General features: G+C 41.3%; 1 protein-coding gene across 1 annotated transcript in view; it reads right to left on the bottom strand.

Annotated features, from left to right (window-relative positions):
• The window catches only part of PKIB (cAMP-dependent protein kinase inhibitor beta), a 53,325-nt gene extending 48,698 nt beyond the window's left edge, over positions 1-4,627 (bottom strand). The window contains exon 1 of the mRNA XM_085217388.1: positions 4,408-4,627. The gene's annotated coding sequence lies outside the window, so the exon portion shown is untranslated. The remainder of the gene's footprint in view (positions 1-4,407) is intronic.
• Positions 4,628-14,523: the final 9,896 nt, after the last annotated feature.

Consider the following 14,523-nt stretch of genomic DNA (forward strand, 5'->3'; position numbering starts at 1 on the left):
GCTCCCAGAAGAGAGGCAGTAACTCGTGGTGCTGGGTGGGGTGGAGAGGCAGCAGAGGGAAAAGCCTCTCCAACCAGCTGGATGGTGACCAGAGGAGCAGACCTGGCCTCACTGCGTGCAGTAGTGGGCACTGCCATGCAGCTCAACCTTGCGAGTGCCAGGAGGCCCTGAGCCTTGCAGTGGGGAAGGTGGCTGTTCCTCCCTGTCACAGTACAAGATGAGGAGGCAGGACAAGGTGTCACTCCTGCATACCTTCTTGCTTCTGCAGAAGAAAAAAAAAAAAATAAATTTATGTGCTTCATTCCTTCTCCCTCTGACTAATATAAACCGGTAGAATAGCGTCAAATGTACTTGCTATTCAAGCTCAACACTCTGAGTGTGGAATGCTGATTTTAATAATATTTAAATTATTTCTATAGTATGTAAAAAAGAACTTAACACGACCTGAAAGCAGATGAATATTTAACAAGAAATCAGCATTAGCCACTAAGCACTTTTCTCAGTTGATTTAATTTGTATACATTCATGCACAGACAGCAAGTCCAGTCAATAGGACTTGTACAGTAGGATTAAACTAGCAAATCAACTAGCATCAAAGCTTTCTAGATCCAAACATCCAAAGTTATTTTCAAGAGAAGTAATGAAAGAGAGAAGAAAGGCAAATACAATAATAGCATTAACACTGGAAAAGCAAGAAAGGAGAAAATTGGTAATTATCCATCAGTATCCCACAAATAACTCTCTTAACTGCCGTTATGTAACAGAAAAAAAATAATTAGAATGATTGCCACTTAAAAGACAATAAGAGCAATAGTTATTTATAAATAGATAAGCTAGATAAGCTGACAACACATTTTCATATTTATCCTGATTATCTTTCTGCTGTCATTGTTTTGACACCATTCTATGAAAAGAAAGCAGAAGAGGAAGTTCAGATGCAGACGTAACCAGAAGAAACAGTAGTGACAGCAGGAAACAAATAACATCCTGATCAAAAACTTGTAAGGAATTCAGAGAAACTGACTGTGGAAAGGAGTACATTTTATTGTGCTCACAGCAATCAAGTATTTGCACTGAGGCAGGATAACAAAGAAAATTACTGCTCTGTAGGTTATTGACCTGTATCAGAAAGTATTAAATTAGGGGTTAGGAAAGCAACAGATCAGTTTATAAAGTTGAGGAACAACAGCAGCACTGCTATCTATCTCATTACTGGAAACATCTCTGAACAAGAGCTTATTTGATCTGACTACACAGAAGAAAATGCATGATCAAAACATCCCAGAGACTGCACTCCCAAGGAGCACAAAAATTGAAAGCTGTAATCACCAACCTTGTGAGCAGCAAAAGCTATGATGTTCAGCATCCCATGGAGTACCCACAAGATTTTTCTGGTGCCTAATAAGCTGAATGCTTGCCACTGCCCTTCCCTCAGTGGGGGCATTGATATCACCTCTCTTATCTCCCTGGTCACCAGCAGTCTTGAGGTGTGTCAGAATTTCATCACTTTGAAGTCTCTGCTCTTATATTTAATTTAAGATATTTTACCCCTGGTTGAAACTGATAACCAGGGGTAAAAAAAAATAAATTACTGCAGGGCTACGAGTGGAGTTATCAGTTAGACATCATTCTTATTTCAGCTTCATCTCTGTAGGAAAACAGGTGAAAAAATGTAGTCAGGACAGAAGGCAGGAAATAATATACAGAAATCTCAAACTGGGAAACCTTCCACAACTAGAATTATTATGTCTGGTATAGAAGGCATTATTGTATGTGTGGAAAGATAGATTTTGGAGCTTTTCACAGACTGATCACCATTCCTGACTTCCTACAATTTCTGCTAAGCCACACTCACAGGTTGCAATGAAAATCTGGATGATCTCCATGTCCTTGCAAAAATTTAAATGCCAGAATCTCAATCCACTCTAACAAAGAATATTTGACTACCCAAATTCTAAAACATAAGTACTTGACTATTCAAATACGCCTACCAGGAAAGATCTATTGGATGTATTTTTATAATTATTGCCTTTTGGTGCAGGCAGTCACAGAGCAAAACAGTCCCATGGGTGTGGCCAGCCTGGGTACTAAACAGTGGAATAAATCAAGTCATCAGCAGCCTTTGAGAAATGTACACTTTTAAATGACAAAGACAGACAGACTTAGGATAAAGCTGGTATTGTTGTCTTTCTGGCATGTCTGGTATTGAAGTGTGCTTCCTTATTCTCCAGAAAGCCACAACTTCATTACGTATCTTCTGAAGTCACTACTCGAGGTTACTCAAATACAAATTGAGTCAATGAACAATTGAACAATAACAACTGTTGGCATTTGCCAAGCCTGACATAATAAGTTGATAATTCATTTCAATGTGAGCTATTGCTCAATTCTTAATCTTCAGTTGTTTCACTGTTCACAAAACTGTTTGAGAAAACAAGGAACATGCTAACATGTGCAGTGAATCAAAGTTCTCCAGCACTCAAGAAGTGGAGAGAGAACACAAATTTCCCTCACTGTTTCCGCAGAGCCTCCCTTTTCTCCAAAACAGAGGTAAGTAAGGTCCTGGAGTACGCTCACCAGGAAAATAAATCAATAAATTGCAGGAAGAAGCCCGACAGGAGTTCAGACAGTGTACAGTCTCACAAGAGAATCATCTTCAGCTGATGGAGAAAAGTACACATGTTTCTCCCAGGTTCTGAAAGCCAAGGAAAGAAGGTACATTCTGAATGATACATTAAAAACGTCCATCATTATACTGGCAGAAAATATTATTTGAACAGGATCAACCAACAAATGGATGTAAGAGAACAATTTTGCTCTCCCAGGCACATTAACAATATGCAATGAGTTTTTCTATCTCTGTATTTTATGACTTGCATCAATATTTTTATATTTGTCTTGATTTTGAAGCCCATTAATATTTTCATAGTGTTCTGATGCATGTTGTGCTCCTTTGCTTAAATTTGTAACTGTCTTGACATATCAAAGACCTATCAAAAGAGATAGGTCTATTCCAACAGGGTTTATTTCAAAATGTCTATAGAATGAAACATGCTAATGGTAAAGTGATCGTTTTCAGAAGTTAACTGGATATTTTTAGTGAAGTTCCAATTTATTCTTACTTCCACATAAATGGTTTTTATCAGTCACAATGTAACATTTCACAGACATCGTAACAAAGACATTTATTATTTCAAACGGAATAATAACAATAGAAGCTCAAAAAATACCCAACCAAACAACCAAACAAAAAAACATCTAGACCATCATCATCCCTATGGCTTTTTCAGTGAGCAGAGGTAAACAAACAGTCATGGCTTTTATTTCACACATTTTCAGGCTCCAATCAAGTTTTTGCTGTGTACAAAAGAGGATGAAGATATACTGGGTAAGCCAGCACACCCTATCTATTTTCACATTCATCATTTCTAGCTCTGCTGCTCCCAAAGGCAAAGATTTTCCTGAAATTACTAAAATCTCACTACTTTCCAAAATTCAAAAATTCAAGAACTGGGTGTATTTGTACCAACCAAAGAGCATGATGGAGACCACTTTATGTATCCCTGCAGAAATATTTATAATATTTTCACTTTTTGCTTCTCTGAAAGCCCTTGCCCGGCCTTCTGAGTCCACAAAGAACTTTTTACAAATACAGAGGCACATCTATTCTAACTGAATTCAGAAAAACCATCATACTGCCACAATTTTGTTGCAATCAGAAAAATTCCTTCTTGTCAGTGTTCAAAATACTCTTTTATAAGGACTCTCCTAACAATCACAGAAGGATGGAAGTCAGTGATGTATTTTAACTGACTTCCCAGGGCCATCTTCTGCATTGACAAACTGAGGGTTACCTCATTCCCTTGTCATTCAACTTCAGTTACAGACATTATGCACAAAACTTATTTTTCAGAAATTTATTTTAATCTTACTAAGCAGTACCACCACATGAACAGAGCAGATTATTTTTACTCCGTACTTTTCTATGTTCCTAGTACTAATTGTAGAAATAGAATCTGGGAGAGAGAAACTGCAACAAGAGCACTTCTGATTGCTTTTCTGCCTGAGGAAAACGTCACTTTAGTTTTCTCGGTGATGAGATGCAATCTCCCGATGACATCGACTCGTAGTTTCTCCCGGCAAATCCTAAGCGTTAGAACACAGCCCTAACAACATCACACCTGGTGCCGAGCTGCAGGGCAGCGCGGCGCAGACTCTCCCGGTGACACGGTGGGACGCCTAGCAGCAGCCCCCTTACACACTAGATGCCCAAATTGCCCCGGAGCACCCGAGCTCTCCTCCCCCGCTCTCACTTTTCCCCGTCCTCCTCCCCAGCCGCGTACTAGGGCAGACCGGAGCCGAGGGGATGCCCGCAGGGCTGGCCGTCCCGGCACGGACACGCGTTACCTGCACGCCTGTGGGTCCCCGCTCGGCGGGGCTCTGCCGGCCGCAGGAGCCCGGCTCCGGGCGCAGCTGCCCCGCCGCTCCGCTGCCGCCCGCTCGAGCGCCGCCCCCGCGGGAGCCCGGCCCCGCCGGCGGCCGCCCCCTCGCCGTCCCGGGGCTGCGCTGCGCCTGCAGCCTGACGGAGGGCTCCCGCCCGCCGGGACGTGCCTCGAGCGGCAGCTGGGGAGCAGTAGCTCTGAGTATTCTCCCCGAAGTTCTGCCCTGGGGGCAGGGTAGCAAGTTCTGGGTGTGAATGGTTGCGTCGCAATGAAAACACGAAAGTTAAGACCTGGCTTGTTAGGGTGTATGGAAGAATCATCCCGCTCTGTACAACTGTTTGCATAAGACTGTATTATAGTACACAGGCTTTGAAAGCTTCTTGAATGATCTCGAAATTTTAGACATTGATTTTGATATAGTTTTTCATTATTCCAAACGACTCTGGACTATTTACCCTGAAATCCTTTTTCGGAAGTCTCATTACAACCAGTGCAAATCTACGTGAGCCCTTATCCCTCCATTTACCTCCAGCCAAATGATGAGTGACCCTCACAGTGGTTTTCCGTGTATAGATAATACTCAGGACTGGACAGGTTCAGCTAAAGATGAGTATTGCATGTGGGTTTTTCAATGCTTACACTACAAAGCACTACACTACACTACGTCAAGCTTTTTATCATCATTATATATGACAATAAATAAAGGCAGTGGAAAAGTTAGAATTTTATTTTATTTTAAACTGGGGTTCTGAACCTAAAATCCTCTTATTTTACTATCTTCATTTTTCTGATGTGAACAAGAATGCCTGGAATCTGTTGTGAAGATTTTTTATACATATTATTACAGTAACTCAGTTTACAATGGGAGCTTTAAATACCTGATAACTCAGTGGATGTTTTAAAATTGGTTGATTATCCTGCATTTTTATTAGACCTTTCCAAATATATCCTCAAAGTATGAGAGCTCTGGTTTGGAGTTGTGCCATTACACTCTCTAGAATCTTTTTTCCTGGAATATAATTTACTACATCTCCTTTAGTGATTAGTCACTTTGTCATTTATTTTGTTATTGGGTCATAAGGTTTGATTTCTCAAAAACAAAAAAAAAAAAAAACAAAAACAACAACAACAAAAACCACCAAACACCTAATGACTACTATTTTTAGTTTAATTATTGAAATAAATGGCAGACATCTTTCATTTTCTGAATTACAGAATCACAGAATCACAGGAACACCAAGGTTGAAAAGACCTACAAGATCATCCAGTCCAACCATCCACCTATCACCAATAATTCTCACTAAACCACGTCCCTCAACACAATGTCTGAACATTCCTTGAACACCTCCAGGGTCGGTGACTCCACCACCTCCTTGGGCAGCCCATTCCAGTGCCTGACCACTCTTTCAGAAAAGTATTTCCTAATGTCCAGCCTAAATCTCCCCTGGTGCAGCTTGAAGCCATTCCCTCTAGTCCTATCACCAGTAACACAAGAGAAGAGCCCAACCCCAGCTCACTCCAACCTCCCTTCAGGTAGTTATAGAGAGCAATAAGGTCTCCCCTGAGCCTCCTCTTCTCCACACTGAACAATCCCAGCTCCTTCAGCTACTCCTCATAAGCCCTGTGCTCCAGACCCCTCACCAGCTTTGTCACCCTTCTTTGAACCTGCTCCAGGGCCTCAGGGTCTTTCTTGCAATGAGGGCCCAAAACTGGACACAGTACTCGAGGTGCGGCCTCACCAGAGCTGAGTACAGGCGGACAATCACTTCCCTGTTCCTGCTGGCAACACCATTCCTGATGCAGGCCAGGATGCCATTGGCCTTCTTGGCCACCTGGGCACACTGCTGGCTCATGTTCAGCCGAACATCAATCAATACCCGTAAGTCCATTTCCTTTATGCAGTCTTCCAGCCACTCTGCCCCAAGCTGTAGCGTTACCTGGGGCTGTTGTGAGCAAAGTACAGGACCTGGCATTTGGCCTTGTTTACAAAGACTGAAAAAGAAAAGACTTACTCAGATACTGCAATTATTTGCTCACGAAGGCAATATTTATGCTGCTGATTTACATTCAGCAGCTCATTCTTGCTGCAGGAATGGGAAGTCAGTGTGCTGTTCACCTCCAGTGCATCATTTGCACGAGGATGCATGAGAAAAGAGAAGAAGAATAGGCCCAACTCTGTGCATTTCTCCATTGCAGGTATTTGTGTAAAAACACAAGACTTATGGATTTAACTTGCCAACATAATCTGAAGGCCCTGACATCTTTGCAGCCCATCTGGATGTCTTCAGCAAGAAAACCCAACTTATGTATTGCTTCAGACTGATGTGGAAGTGCTTCTGAGGCAGTCCATGGTGATGATTGCCTCTCCTCATGCAGCCCAGGTCTGCTGCATCCAGGCTTACTGGGACATGCGTTGTTTGGTACAGAGTCCTTCAGTCATCCAACCTGAATCAAACTCATGATGGGTGTCCAGAAGGTGCCAATAAATGAATTCCTATGAGACAAAAGGTTCTTAAGAGAACTGCAAGCTCCGAGTGTAGCACTAAGAGAAAAATCCTTTCTGCTAAGGAGCAAATCGGTGACCTCAGCGATATTCAATAGCGGAGAGCAGGAAGGCCGATATGTGGGAGAGCTGGGATCCAGTTATCAAGGGGATGGCCCTTTGTATGGACAGCAAAAATTCAGTAAAAGAACGACAGTACTTCCAACTGATATTGACCCATTAGTCCAGGAGTTGGACTCAGTGTTTCTTTTGGGTATCTTCTAGCTCATGATATTCTGTGATTCTTTGATTCTGTGGTTTTCTGCTGTTGGCATTCCTTAACACAGAACGGTTCACTTAGAGCCCTTCTTCATTGTAAACTGGTATTTCTTTGATATAGTTTCATTTTTTCCCTTCTTCTAGCAAAATCAATGTCACTTGAAAAATAGATTTTATACCTGAAAGCCTTGCTAAGAAAGTTTTGATGCAACTCTGTGCAGTTTATATATACTTAGACACCCAGAGGATTAGGAAAAATCCTAATGTATTTTCATAATATTCACGCCAAGCCTTTCTTTACATTGTTGGATATTTCTGGTAGGATACAAGAGAGGATTAAATCCCAGATAACCTTCTAATGAAATTGATTGTTATCATAAAAAACAATCTAGTGAAGAAAATATTGTAGATTAATATTTTTTAATTCCAGATGAGAAATTGGTGAAGATTATGCTGTACAGTGATGCCTAGAAGCAGGAGATTGAATTCAGCGACCAAGATCCTTAGTAGTCCTGTGACCCTAAAGTGACATCTACAGTTTCTGAGATGAGCAGTGTATCTGTAAAGTCAAAATGAGACAAAAGCAAAATGCAGGATTGTTTGAGCCTCAGGGCTGCACACTAATACTGACTGCTTTCATGAATTACGAAGGATTACCCTTCTAAGAAAGTGTGAATATGGTTTTACCACATAGCTAAGTTTAAGGGCTGCCAAAAAGGGCTTGTCTCCCTTCATTCATGCCCAATTCTGGCTGCTTGTGCCTGACCCAGCAAGCTCAGGAGGCTGAACCAGTGGGTGAACATGCACATGGTCTGCTGGCAGACCTGGATTATTTTGCTCCTGGTGTGGTGTCTGCACTGTGGTGGGTACTGGCAGGAGAGGATAGGTCAAACATCCTGCTATTGCACTGGATTAGCCATGAAGAAAACCACCTGCATTGGGCCCTTCTTCTGATCTATGGGTAGAGCTGTTCTCAGCAGGGTTTTCATAGGATCTGAACAGCCACGAGACTGCCTGCAGCAATATATAAGAGTTTTAGGTGGCCTTTTAAGCTGGAGGCAGGGCCTTGCCTCAGTAAAGGCTTCTGAACTCCCTTGTATTCTGGAGATTTGGCTTTAGAAAGCTGACATTTTGCCCTCATTGAAAGCATCATCCTAAGAGATTCAGAATAAATGAATATTTGTTGTTAAAAAAAAAAAGTGAAGGACTTAGAGGACTATAAATAAACTGTCAGAGCTGAAAAGAATAAGAGGCATTATCTAAAGCTAAAAAAAGCATTTTTCAAGAGTGGAAGTTGTGTGCAGACAAGAGAGTTTACATAGGATATAAACCCACACAAATTAGGGTATTAGGTTTAAAACTATAAACAAAGATTTCAAAGTATATTTTGCTAAAGGCAAGAATCCTGATTACTAATAAAACCCGTTCTTAGAGAATAAGAAGCAGGAAGCTCTGTAGATGAACAAGGAGTAGGATCTCTAAGGAGGTCATGGAAGAAGGGATAACTGAAGTCTTTGTTCACTACTAAAGAATTCAGAGAATATCATATTCATACTTTCTACACAGAAATAAGGTCTGGAGAGTTATAGTGTCTTGAATGGTTGGAAGGAAAAAATAGCTCACATAAATTAATAATGAAATCAACTGGCCAAAGTTCTTCACCCAGAAGTCCCTATGGATGTCAGATATCGATCAGCTGTTCAACTAACTGAAGGGTAAACCTACCACATAAACAGATCTTGAAGTCAGCAAAATAGAAGATACCAGATCTTCAGCAGAGCTCCAGAAGGTATTTGCATTTGAGACAATCCATTAAGGAAATGTCCAAAACAACACTGTCAGTTGATGTGCAAGTAAATCTGAACTAATGGAGAACATCAGCATGACTTTTGTGGAAGAAAGCCATGCCCCACTACCTACTACAAGCATCATCATATGTAGATGATCTGGTCAGTCTGGTGTCTTTTTAATACCATTAATACTTTTGTCAGGATCTTTCAGGTAAGACCTATGAAGACTTTTATAAAGAAACCAAACTATCTTGAGATTAATAAGATTAATAATTACTTATAGATCCATCAAAGGATATTAGAGAAAACGGTCCAGGTGCAATTTGTCTCAACACAGAAAAAAAGGCACCGAATGAGATTCTCAGCATGTTTGCAAAAAGTGAAAGGAACTACCCTTTCCACTGAGCACATTATTAAGTGACACTTTGCCCACATAGTCAGAGAATGATGTAGAGAAAAGGAAAATAGCTGAAAGGGTAACTAAGTGCAAGTTATGGAAGTAATACTCATAAGGTAAAATTAAACACAAAAATTCTAATTTCCCATCTTTATTAGTGTGAGGCTTCTAATATAAGACCAGAAGTGACATGTCTTACAATAGGCTTTGGAAACAGAAAAGAAAACTCAGGTGTATCATTGGTGTCACAGCTCCCTACATCTTTAAGGCCTGAAATTTGCCAACTTGCTTGGGCAAAGAATAGACTCTGAGTACATTCCAAAATACCATAGGTGAGAATGTTATTTGGAAAAGACATTTCAGTATGAATTCTAGAATTTTTATTTCTAGTGTACCAGTATATTCATTACAATACTGACAGCATGAGCAATGCATGAAGCTCCTTCTAGCTTGGACAGCACCATTATTCAAACTGGTAACATTTTCTTCTTGCAACCGTTATATCCCCACGTTGATGAAAAATGGGAAACTGCTTCCAAAATATCAGCCTCCAGCAACTCACTTCTCATCAGTACAAATCAAGAGTTAACTCTATGGAAGTTTAAAGGAGGTAAAGAAAAAATCTAGCTTCTGATATGTGAGAGTACATATAGCATCCAAATGTACGCCAACTTCCAAATGCACGCAATGTAAAGCATCAGGCTTTACATCTCATAGTGATCCAAAGTGGAACTGACCACTATACATGCATTTTAAATTAAAGCATTCTGAAGGCAAGTTCATTTTGCCTACATTCAGAAATGTCTGCTACAAGGATCTGAAGCTGAGATATGTGTATCAGAATGAAAAAGCAAGGGTTTGATCAGAAATGCTGCTTTTTCAGCTTGGAGTTGGCCCTGATGGGTTGTATGTGAGATGTGCTGTGCAGATATCCAGCCCTTGCCCACCCTTCCTCATCTCCAGACTCCCACACACAATCATAACAGGATTAAAGCATTTAAATAGCCTGGTTACAAAATTGTATTGAAACATAGATACTGATGCAAATTGCACAGCCTTTTGGCACTGTGTGAATCATGCCAGGCTTAGAATGATTCCACATTAATTCCAAGTGTGTTGCATTTCCATTTTCAAACTAGTTCTCTTTTGATATTCATACTGTGAGTTGACTTCATTTAGATTATTTCCTATCTTCTTGCAATTTTCCTTTGCATCTATTAATGCTCTTGCCAAGTCTCTGTATACATAACTAATTTCCAAAGCTTCCCTCACCCATTCCGTGTTTGATCGTCTGTTCTTCCAAGGCATATAAACAATGGCAATCAGAAACTGAAATAAAGAGAAATCTCATGAGCTGATCATCACAACTAAATCCTTACTAGAATCAAAACCAAAATAATTGGGAAAGGGTCTCTTCACACTCTAAGGTTGTTTTTCCGAGTTCCAAATATACCTGCTGTTGACTTCAGTCCTACCATTTTGGCCACCCTCACTTCTTTAGTGTGAAAAGCATGCACAATCCTTTCAAGCCTGTTCCCATTTTCTAAGACAGCATGAAATGTATTCCCTTGTGCAACCTCCACGGAGAACACACCAACAGTCTCACCAACAACACACACACATCAGGCAGCCATCTTCTATCAGAGAAACTGAGATGAAGGAAGGCAAGTCGCACTGGTGATACTGCCACTGAAGAACACAGCCTCAATGAGAGCTGGTATGATGAGTAGCCATACTCAGACGATTCATTTTCAGGTGATATATAAACCACCTTTACCAAGTCAAACATAACTCTGTTGATTTTGGCCCCCGTGGAGATTAACTGGCAACGCATGTATAACTCTGCAAGCTGCAGCAGTTACCACAAAGGCACTACATTTGCTTTTGACTCTTACTACCAAAAATTACAAAAAACACTTGCAAAAAATACAGTGGTTCATAAATTCCGGTATAGCCTGCTGGGTGAAAAGTTCATTAAAAGTCACATTCAATTAACCAATGACTGTCACCGCCAGATGTGTATATATCCTGAGGTAAAGTTTAATATATGTCAGCAGGAGCCAAAACGACAAGATAAATGGTGATTAATACTTAGCTAATTGTTTTACAAAGCATCACTCTAAATAAAGGACTATCTCTGGAATACACAGCTTAACCCTGAGAACTTAAGCTTACTGGGGTGAAAATGTGAAACAAAGAGGGAAAAAAAGAAGTAAAAAGACATAGCAAATTGAAATGTGTATTCAGTCATTCTCCAGGCTATATTTCCATGCCTCCTCCAGCTGGGGAGGAAATATCTTTTTTTCAGATCAATAAACAGACAAACTTTTTGTTCAGATAAAACACAGCAACAGCGCTCCAAGTCCATTCCCCAAAAGACAATGAAGGCAAGCTGGAGTCTCAAAGTCAAAAGCCCAGGAAAACCTAAGTGCTGCTGTTTAAAAGCATGTCCAGAGTTTTTTTTTCTTTCAAGCTTAATATAGTGCTACTGTGATGCTATCACTGAAATACACACATTTAAGACTGTTTTTTCATGGTAGGCATGCTCTGGCAGCAGCATCAACTTATGGAGTCCTTCTGTCCCTGCGCCTATAGTTTACAGATGATCTGCTTTAGCTCTACAGAATGGTGCATCATATCCTCAGTTGTACTGTGCAACTGGATGTAGGGCCATGCTGTAAACTGGACAAGCAAACAGAGCAGAATGGGAAGTAGGCACTCATGAACACTGGCAGAGTGGTATCATGAAAGCATGGTCTCCACTCAAGCTCTGCTATACCACAACCTCCAATATGCTTAACTTAAATTCAGGTAGATCTTTGAGAAGTGGGATTGACTGTGTAGGAAGAAGGGCCCTTGGACTTGGGAGGGGAGGGAGGAGGGGAGGGGAGGGGAGGGGAGGGAAGGGAGGGGAGTGGAGGAAGGGGGAAGGGAAGGGAAGGGAAGGGAAGGGAAGGGAAGGGAAGGGAAGGGAAGGGAAGGGAAGGGAAGGGAAGGGAAGGGAAGGGAAGGGAAGGGAAAGGGAAGGGAAGGGAAGGGAAGGGAAGGGAGGAAGGGAAGGGAAGGGAAGGGAAGGGAAGGGAAGGGAAGGGAAGGGAAGGGAGAAGGGAAGGGAAGGGAAGGGAAGGGAAGGGAAGGGAAGGGAAGGGAAGGGAAGGGAAGGGAAGGGAAGGGAAGGGAAGGGAAGGAAGGGAAGGGAAGGGAAGGGAAGGGAAGGGAAGGGAAGGGAAAGAGGACCCAAAACAGTAAAAATGAATAGGATAGTCTCCAGTTTTCCCACTTCAAAAGGAACAGGTTTTCACAACATCCCCCTAGTCCCCTTCCATGTTTACCTCTTCCAAGGATGTTTAACCTGTCTCTCAAACCAGGCAATGTAACAGGACTGTCACTAGCACGGGTTACTCAACTTGGCGAAATGCAAGTAACAGGGGGACATCCCTTCTGCCTACACAAACATGAACACAAGGTGCAACATATGCAGTCTGACAGCAAGCACAGTCAGCCAGTGCTCCTGACATCAGCATAACTTCAGTGATAAGGACTACTTGCATAACATTGTAGGTCAGTGAATTGCAACAAATAAGACCAGAATTGCTGCATGCCTGATTCCCTCCTGTAACTCTGAGATAACACATTCATTCATTCACTGGTCAAATGATGCAAATAGGCTACAGTGATGACTCTGTCAGGTCCTATTTCTCTTGCCATTTATAATGTATTTGATAATTCTGTAACCATTTCACAACATTGTTCTCTACTCTTTTTTTGGTGTATTTTGAAGCAAAGCAAGTAATACATCCTCTTTCAAGTATAACTGTCCAGAGCTTTGGAATATGGCTCTTATTGGAGTGCTAGTCCCATCTAAATAACCAGCCACATTAAGGTGTCCAGCTTAACTTTTCTAGGTTCATCCTCTGATTTTGTTAACTAAGGAGTACTTTGCAGCAGGTGTTGCATAAAGGAGCTGGAGATACAGAAACTACAGAAACAGCTTCTCAGTGGCTCCAACAGCTAGAAGAGCAAAAAAGCTGTGAGATGCATTAATAACACGCAAATCAGCAGAGAGAAAAAAGACAGAAGAAACAGAATCACCATGAAGAGTTATCTGCATGTCATCACAAGGTAAATTGGGAATCTGAGTTATGTGGACTAAAAAGTTTCAAAAAAAAAAGATGATATTTACTTAACATGACTCTTTTGGAGTCAAAATTTCACAGAATAGAACGAACTTGAATTTAAGTTCACATCTCAGATGTACAGATCTTTAAGTCAGAGGTGATATAAACAGGCATTGTGCATTCTTGGGGGTTACGTATTTTGAGGCTGGTTCCCTCTCCAGGGAAATGGAATTTGGATGCTGAAAAGCAGCAACAGCAAGTCCAAAGAGGGGTGAAAGTACATTTTGTCTTAAAAGAAGGCAGAGATGTTTTATTAAAGAATGAATCAGCTGTTTGGAGTGCACAAAGTTAGCTTTACAAAACAGACTGTTTCTATGCATTCGCTGTTCAGAAATCTGCAGTGAATCAGTGAATTAATTTCTTTTGGAAAATTTCTCAGTAATGCCTTGCCAACATTACTGGAGTATTAATCTTCATAATTCAGCTGTCAAGCAATGTGACTGATTACCTATCATCTTATTCTTGGTCCTTCATTAAATGATTTTAGTGTTAAGAAGAATTTTTTTTTTTTAACCTTAAATTTAAGCATCCTTGAAGAGCCAAGTTCTTAGCTTCATGTTTATCAGTCTCAGCCACAATCATAATTACCTGAAAATGGCAAGAAAGCAAATATTTGGTTCTTTAGAAAATCACAGAATCACAGAATCACAGAATTGTAGGGGTTGGAAGGGACCTCTAGAGATCATCGAGACCAACCCCCCTGCCAAAGCAGGTTCCCTACACCAGGTCGCACAGCTAGGCGTCCAGGCGAGACTTGAATGTCTCCAGAGAAGGAGACTCCACAACCTCCCTGGGCAGCCTGTTCCAGTGCTCCATCACCCTCACCATGAAGAAGTTCTTACGCACATTCGTGCGAAACTTCCTATGCTGCAGCTGATGTCCGTTTCCCCTCGTCCTGTCTCCACGTACCACTGAAAAGAGACTGGCCTCACCACTATGGCCGCCACACCTCAGA

This window comes from Meleagris gallopavo, chromosome 2 (genome assembly GCF_905368555.1).
Source record: "Meleagris gallopavo chromosome 2, MGAL_WU_HG_1.1, whole genome shotgun sequence".
NCBI lineage: Eukaryota > Metazoa > Chordata > Aves > Galliformes > Phasianidae > Meleagris > Meleagris gallopavo.